Here is a 9,018-nt window from a genome sequence, read left to right on the forward strand (position 1 = left end):
AACATTATAGTTTAATTATTGGATTAATTACCTGTTCGTTCTTAATTATCTACTCTCAGATTTAAGTCTTATCCATCAGTTTATCTCACTGCTAATTGCTTCCATTCTTTCTTTGTTTTGCATATAACACTTCAGCTTCTCCTCCTATGTCTATAGTTGACCTCTGTAATGATCTTAAACAGTAACGTTATACAATGCCACCTTCTGGCTTTTCTCTGGTTAACGACCTGAACATTAGCTTCAAGGTTCATCCAAGACTGGGACCACGGGCCATACGTCCCCTGCCCAATTCAAGATCACAGCATACATGTACACTGCAACATAATTTCTTTTCCTCAACAGGCCCTTCCCTATTTAACATTGTCCTGAAAGAGATCAAAGAGGAAAAGGATCCCATCAACTTTAAACGGAGTCTGGATAGATTCCTTCAAGGAATACCAGATAAGCCACCCATAATTGGATACAACTCACCCAACAAAAACTCACTACTTGAATGGACCATAAACAAAACTTGACTTAAACAGGATTCAGATAATCCTATCAGGTAGTGCTATTAAGTTAGACAAGGCCTGGACCAATCTTTGGTCGAAACATATCTAAGTTTTATCTAAGTTTTATCTAAGTTTTATATATATATATATATATATATATATATACATATAGATATATAGATAGATAGATAGATAGGTCCTTTCAAAATCTCATCCTGTGGCTGTTGCCAAAGTGTTGGGAACTGTTTATTACTCACATAGTATCAGACAAAATGCTTTGTAGTATTGTTTTTTGCTCTTTACATTCTGAGTTCAAATCCATTTGATGCCAATTTTATCTTTCATCCCTCTGGTGGTTGATAAAATAAAGTACCAATCAAGTACTAGGACTCATGACATTTGGGGGTCAATAAATTAAGTACCAGTCAATTACTGGGGTTGATGTAATCAAGTTGCTGCTTACTCCAAAATTTCAGGCCTGTAATAGGATCATTATAAGGAAAAATAGCAGTGAAATGATAAAATTGGTAAGGCATCTGAGAAAATGTCTTGAAGAAGGGCAATTACTTGCATATCGTTAACATTCATAGTTCAAATCCTACCCAGGTCCGATTTGCCTTTCATTTTTCTAAGGATCAATAAAAACTAAATACCAGGCAAGTACTGCAGTTGATATAATCAACCAGTCTCCCCATCGTGAATATCTAGCTTTGGGTTTTTCTAAGAAATTATTAACGATGGTCAATTAATTACTGGTAGAATTGTCAAAAACATCAAATTAAGTCTTACAGTATTTGATCTAGATCTTTGCATTCTGACTTCAAATCCTGTCGAGTTTAACTTTGCCTTTTAACCTTCTGGGATCAATGAAATAAAGTACCATTCACATATTAGAGTCATTTTTACCAACCAACCACTTCTAGTAAATTCGTGGCCTTCTTCCTATGATAGAAATTATTATTATTATTGTTACTGCTGTATATTGTTTTGTACATGTGAAAGCCATATTTGTAAGGCAAGCTATTTATTACATATTGGTTAAAGTATATAACAATAATAATAATAGTAATGACAATCATTATTATTAATCTGATAATTATTATTTGTCTTTCAAAGCATATATAATATAAATTTATTTCCTCCAGATTTTAATTGAGGAGTTGATGGTGGAAGTAACAAACTCAGAAATGGGCCACCCCACACTCTTCAACCATGGATAAATTTATACAGATCTTATATAATTTATCACACATTATCATCTGTATGTAATGTGGTTTGAATCGGAATGGTACTTGAAAAAATTGTAACCAATATTAAACTTATGCTATATTGATACTGTCTGTCAAACAATTTGATCTGAGATTTGTATCTTGAATGTAATCCGTTTGCATCAGTCAGGAGTCATGATAGCTTTTTAAAACACACACACATATGTTGTTATATTTACTTCAGTTTTCTCATTGTTTCTACGAGATATTGATATGCATCGTTAATTATTGAAGTGTTTTTTGTCACTTCTACAATTTGTCACTTCTACAATTTGTCAATTCTTATCAGTTTGGACATCGTTGTCAAACAAAATTATGGTGTAAAAATTAAATGAATGCATAATATTTGCATTTTGTGACCATGTAGTGTAATCTGTGAATTCTATACTAGTGTTTGTGTATTTATATTTGTATATGTGAAAAGGCGACGAGCTGGCAGAATCGTTAGCATGCTGGGCGAAATGCTTAGCAGTATTTCGTCTGCCGCTACGTTCTGAGTTCAAATTCCGCCGAGGTCGACTTTGCCTTTCATCCTTTCGGGGTCGATTAAATAAGTACCAGTTACCCACTGGTGTCGATATAATCGACTTAATCTGTTTGTCTGTCCTTGTTTGTCCTCTCTGTGTTTAGCCCCTTGTGGGTAGGGAAGAAATTTATATTTGTTTATGTGAATGCTTGTGCATTAGATGGTTACATAAATTGAAAGCATAAATGGATGTGTGCACCTTATTTTAATATAAATGTATGCAAAGCTGATAGGTATGTTTAGTGTGTTGTGTATGAGTAGAATGTATGTTGAACCACTTACTTAAAGTTTCTTTTCTATGTTTTTGTTTTGCAAAGCAAAATAAAAAAAAACTTCAATAGATTTGCCTGTAGGAAAAAACACGTAAAGAAGAATTACTGATTTTATAAAATTTGTCATTTTGGAAAATAAGTTTGATGCTTGTATCAATAAGAGGGTTTTTGTTTTAAAATGTGACAGACTTTATTTGTCTGTTGAATTGTGATAATGGTTAAGTGCCTTTGTTTCTTTGCAGCTCTGTTCTATGTGAAACCCTTAAAGTTAAGGGATTAATTCCATTGAAAAACCTTAAAATGTTGTCATCTTATCTTTTTCAATGAAATTCTTTTTATTTAAATTGAGTTCTGAAAAAGATTCAAAAGAAAAAAAAAAATCAAGTTGACCAATTATTTTCTCTGAAACTGGTTTTTATTATTATTTGTCCATTTTCTGGAGTTTATTTGGTTGGTTGTTCATTTTCAGAACCAAAGAATGCATCAATCTTGGAGTAGAATTTTCAAATGAGGGTCAAAGCTGAGATTAATTACATTATTTTTTTTGTTGTTATTTTTCTTTTTCTTATATAAAAGATAAATTGTAAAGATATATATCGAGTACTGGATTATATCAGCCTGCTACCCTAACAATGCTCTCTTTCTATGTCTTTATGTTTTGAATCCAAAATTCTTGATGACTTGGCTTTGCCTTTCATCCCCATAGTTGATAAAAATAAGAATTAGGTATAAGTTATAAGCACTGAATTTAATCTAATGGCCATTTTCCTGTCTACAGCATCCGTCTTGCAGCATCCGTACCAATGTAACCAATCAATATTTATCAAGTTTGTTATCTTAAATTGGTTTGTCGTGTTCAATTTGACAATCGTAGTTCATGAAAAAAGAGTAAGATTAACTCATTTATGAATCAGAAAAAAAAACTTAATTCTAATCAATACAATTATTTACACAATAAAAATAAAACAATATCTTAAAATATCATTCAGTTAATTTTATTTTCATGTTTTTTAGAAAACTGCTTAAGGCTATTTAATAATTACAATTCTCTTTTTTTTTAGCCTTATTAATTAACTGATTAATCTATTTATTTATTTAAAATCTGTGTTTTATGTATTATTATTATTATTGCTGTTATTATTATTATTATTACTATTATTATTATTATTGTTATAATAATAATAATAATATAATAATAATAATGTGCTGAGTTGGCAGAATTGTTAAAATGTCAATAATGCTTTGGATCATCTGTTACTTTATGTGATGATTTAAAATTTTGTTGTGGTCAGTTCCATCTTTCGTCTCTCTGGGGGTTGATAACATAAAATACTTGTCAAGCATTTGGGGACAATGGTATCGACTCAGCCCCCCCCCCTCCGGGCCTCATTTCAGAATTGCTGGCCCTGTGCTAAACTTTAAAGCAACAATTATTTTTTATTTTTATTATTGTTATAGAGTGGCCAGCTGGCAGGATTGTTACTGTACCAGACAAAATGCTTAGCAGCGTTTCTTCCAGAGTGCCATTGTCATCAAGTGAACGATATTTTGACATCTCGTGTATCTTCCATAGGTTCCAAAAAATAAACGTGTCAATCTACTTCATTTTAGTTAATATTTATAGGATTGAGGTAACTCCTCCAGAAGATATAGAAGCAAAATTATATAATATAAATAAAATTATTAATTAAAGAGTAAATAATACAAAATTATATAAACTAAACACAATACAATGATATCGTTATTTTATTATTATTATTATTATTATTTATGGGTTTATCTTCTTTCAAATTTGCTTCCATTTCTTGCCGAGTGTCTTCCCGACTCCTAGGGCAAAGAAACTCATAGTATATATTGGTAGGCCATTAAACCAAACTCAATAGTTCGTTCATTATTATTATTATTATCATTATTATTATTATTATTGAGTGAGAGAGCAGTGCATGCCATATTGTTATTATTATTGAGTACTGAAACCTTCATTAGATATTCTACTCCAACAAAATGTATGCATTTTTTTTTGGCCTCTGAGAGAAGGGTTGGAAAACTTGAAAATATTTAGCCGATTCTTCCCTTTTCTCAGTTTTTGGAATGGTTTAGCCAAGATAAAAGAATCTTGTTAAACATTCTTCATCTAGAAGCTAAACCATTTCATGAAGATCTTTCATGATGATACCATTTTGTTTACCTTTTTCATCTTTGTTTGTTTTGAATTGAAACATATATACATACATACATATATATGTATGTATGTATATACTGATATACTGGAAAGTATATTATAACTGGCATATTTACATTCTTAATTAGTTTTTCCTCTCTTTTTTTATTTGACACTTTAAAAAAAATGGACACCCCTGTCCCCCTTTTTTTGTTTCTTTTTTGCCACTTTCAAACTCCATGTGTTTATTTGAACAAAGTCTTGGCACTGGCAAATTAACAGGTGGAGAACACTGACACTGTTTACAAGGAATGTAACACAAATATACTCAAAGAAGTCCATCGAGTCATACTTGACATATTTCTAGCACTGTTTCATAGTCATTCCCATCTTTAAGGTGAAGTGGTTGACCACCTTCTTTGGTAATGTCAAGGAATTGGAAAAGGGAGGATCTTTGATTGTGGATGATGTGTCCGGAGTTCTTCACAACATCCTCTGTTACCTTAGCCCCGTCAGGTTTGTATCTGTCAACAGACATTAGTTATAAGGAATATTCTAGGGATTTTTTAAATATTTTTATTTTGTTTGTGCTTTTTCTTAATGAAATGTGTTTCATGTGTGATATAAAAAAGGGAGATTTACACTTGGAATGGTAAGAATTCTTTGTCTTCAATGCAAGATTATTTACTCCATTTTGCAAACTTTTTTTGCATTCCAACACCACCCATCACTTTTCACTTTGATATGTGATAGGGGCAGACATTTGGGTTCTTGTTTTGATTGGGTTCGGTTTTGGGCACTGGTGGTGCTTCTTGTGGTGGTAGTGATGGTGGTGGTGGTGGTGATAGCTTTGGTAATATTGAATTTGGTGCTTGGGGGAATTTAAATAGCAAATGAGCAAATTTATATTAGAAATTTAATTTATTTTTAACCGTTGTTTTAATTATTGCTGTTGTTGTTGTTGTTGTCACCTTTGCACTTGTTATCAGATCGCTAATAATAAAATTGATATAAGGTAAAAAATAAAATTTAAAAATCTATTTAATATGAAAATAACCATATATAATATTAATGAATAAAAAATTATAGAAATAAATACAAAATATATAACAATATAATATAAATATAATATAAAAAATACATAAGAGAAGTATATATTAAAATGGTAAATAAGTGATATAAGGCGGCGAGCTGGCAGAAACGTTAGCCCGCCGGGCGAAATGCGTAACCATATTTTGTCTCGTTACGTTGAGAGTTCAAATTCCGTGCTCCAGCGTTAGGAAGGGCATCCAGCCATAGAAAAATTGCCAGATCAGACTGGGCCTGGTGCAGCCTTCTGGCTTCCCAGACCCCAGTTGAACCGTCCAACCCATGCTAGCATGGAAAGCGGACGGTAAATGATGATGATACATATATATATATATATATATATATATATGTGTGGATGTATGTATATAATGTGTGTACATGTCCATCCTTATCTGTCTCTGTCTTGCACCAATCTGAAATCCAGAGGTGTTTCTCTCATGTCTCTTTATGTCCTATGACTTAGCAGTTTGGCAACTAGATATCGATAAAATACATATGAGACTGAAGTAAGTACTAGGATCAATATGATTAACTGTAACTGATGGAATAATAAATATATATGCACGCTAACTATATATATATATATATATATATATATATATATGTGTGTGTGTGTGTGTGTGTGGTGTGTGTAAATGCATATGTATGTAGATAATATATATATATATATATATATTTAGTCTGTACATATTGTATATATTTATATATATGTATGTCTACATATATGTATATGTGTATATATGTATATATATATATATATATATATAATACAAGAAATAAAAGGTTTAGCAGAATTGCCTTACCACATACCGATTCAAAATAGCACAAAGAGTTATTGCTATTTCTTTCTGGCTAAAAAGGCGTTCTCGGTAAAAAAACACACAATTGAAGGCAGAACAAACAGGTGAAGAGAAATGAAGAAGTTTTTGGTAAGATAGAATTATTTATATTTAAATATTTAATTCTTTGCTTTCCTCAAAACTCTTCAATTCACCAATACGTCGTATATAACTATATAATTGTAATGATAGATTGCCGTCAAGTTCATTCTCTCTACCTGTTTGTGTCTGCCTTCCAATTGCTGTTTTTAGCTGAGTCTCCCTTTTTAGTAAAAGAATCGCTATAACCAGCTTTGGAAGGCTATTTCAAATTCGTAAGTGGAAGGCAATTCGTTGCTAAACCCTTTATTTTAGTATTTAATTTAATTAAATTTTCCTCGAATGAGGCTTTTAAACAACGTCCGAAGCTACTTGGTGGAATTGATAATTATTTCAAATTAATTAATTTCACCCCTTCATTATTACGGATAACTATTTATATATATATTATATATATATATATATATATAGGTATGTCTGTACATATATGTTATAATGTGTATTGTCTATATATATATATATATATATATTGTATGTCTTTTACATATATGTACTAGTGTATATATTATTATATATATATATTATTAATTTCGTACTATATATTATATACGTGTATATATGTATATATATATATATGTATGTCTGTACATATGTGTATATGTATATTTATAATATATATATATGTATGTCTGTAATATGTGTATATATATATATATATATATATATATATGTATGTCTGTACATATATGTATATATATATATATGTATGTCTGTACATATATGTATGTGTGTATATATGTATATGTCTATATACATATATGTATGTGTGTGCATATATATATATTTATATATTCTTTAATACCAAGCAGCTGTACAGAATAAGCAAACAAATAGATTAGTACAACTGTTTTTAATAAAAAAATTTGAACAATGTTTTTGATTTATTGAAAAAAAATGATTCCCTCACACTCTCTTCACTATTCACACTCTATCTTTCATTATCTTAGTTTCTCTGTCTATCTGTCTCTGTCTGTCTGTCTGTCTCTTTCTCTGTTATGTATGAAGATAATGAAAATATTCAGTCAATATATACAAATACACCTTTGCATACCCACATACACATGCATAAGCATTCACACACAACACACACATATATATATATGTATATACACACGTGCATATAAATATATATGTATGTATATAATCTTACGTTATCAGAGGTAACATTACATGAAATTTCTATATACATACATTTATACACATGCACAAACACAAATAAATATGTACACAAAGAATTGTGTGATGTATAGACTAACACAAATAAATGTACACAAATCTATTCGTATACATATATAAATATACAGAAATAATTATAGTGCATTGTACTGAATAATGTAGCAAAGAAAATTTCACAACAAATAGAAATTGTCCCCTTAATGAGAGAAAGGAAACAAAAACCTAGCAGTAATTGGATCTGACTCTAACAAAAAAAAATTGGAGGGGAATTAATTTTAAGAAATTAAGAATTAAATTCACAAACCCTTTTAGTTAGAAAAGGAACAAAAACCTAGAAGTAATTGTATGTAACTCTTACAAAAAAAAGGGGAGATAATTTTCAGAAATTAAGAATTAAATTCATAAACCCTTTTAGTTGGAGAAAAGGAACAAAAACCTAGAAGTAATTGTATGTAGCTCTTACATAAAAAGGGGAGATAATTTTAAGAAATTAAGAATTAAATTCACAAACCCTTTTAGTTGGAGGAAAGGAACAAAAACCTAGAAGTAATTGTATGTAGCTCTTACATAAAAAGGGGAGATAATTTTCAGAAATTAAGAATTAAATTCACAAAATTAATTTGCAATATACATTTACAAATGTGTGTATGTATATACCTCATGGAGACCCTATCCTGATATCAGTTGTAGAAATAGATTTAGAAGACAACTATATATGTGTATTTTTTCTTTTGTTTTGTATTTTTTAATAGTTTGTTTATTAGTTGAGCTGTAATATGTCTTTTAGACTAGAAGTTGAACAAGATTAAAAAAATAAATTTAGTGTAGAGCGTTTTAACTAAAATATGTCGTTTCATACTATATATGTGTGCACGTGTGTGTGTGTGTGTAAATTAGTTTGCGTATATGCTTGCTTTTTATAATGTAAAACTATTTTAGATTGATCTCTGTCCTTTATGATGCAGTAGGTGCTAATATATATGTATGTATGTATATATATATATATATGTATGTATATATATATATATGTATATATATGCATGTATATATATATGCATGTATATATGTATGTATGTATATATATATGTATGTATATA

Source organism: Octopus sinensis, linkage group LG25, assembly GCF_006345805.1.
Source record: "Octopus sinensis linkage group LG25, ASM634580v1, whole genome shotgun sequence".
Taxonomy (NCBI): domain Eukaryota; kingdom Metazoa; phylum Mollusca; class Cephalopoda; order Octopoda; family Octopodidae; genus Octopus; species Octopus sinensis.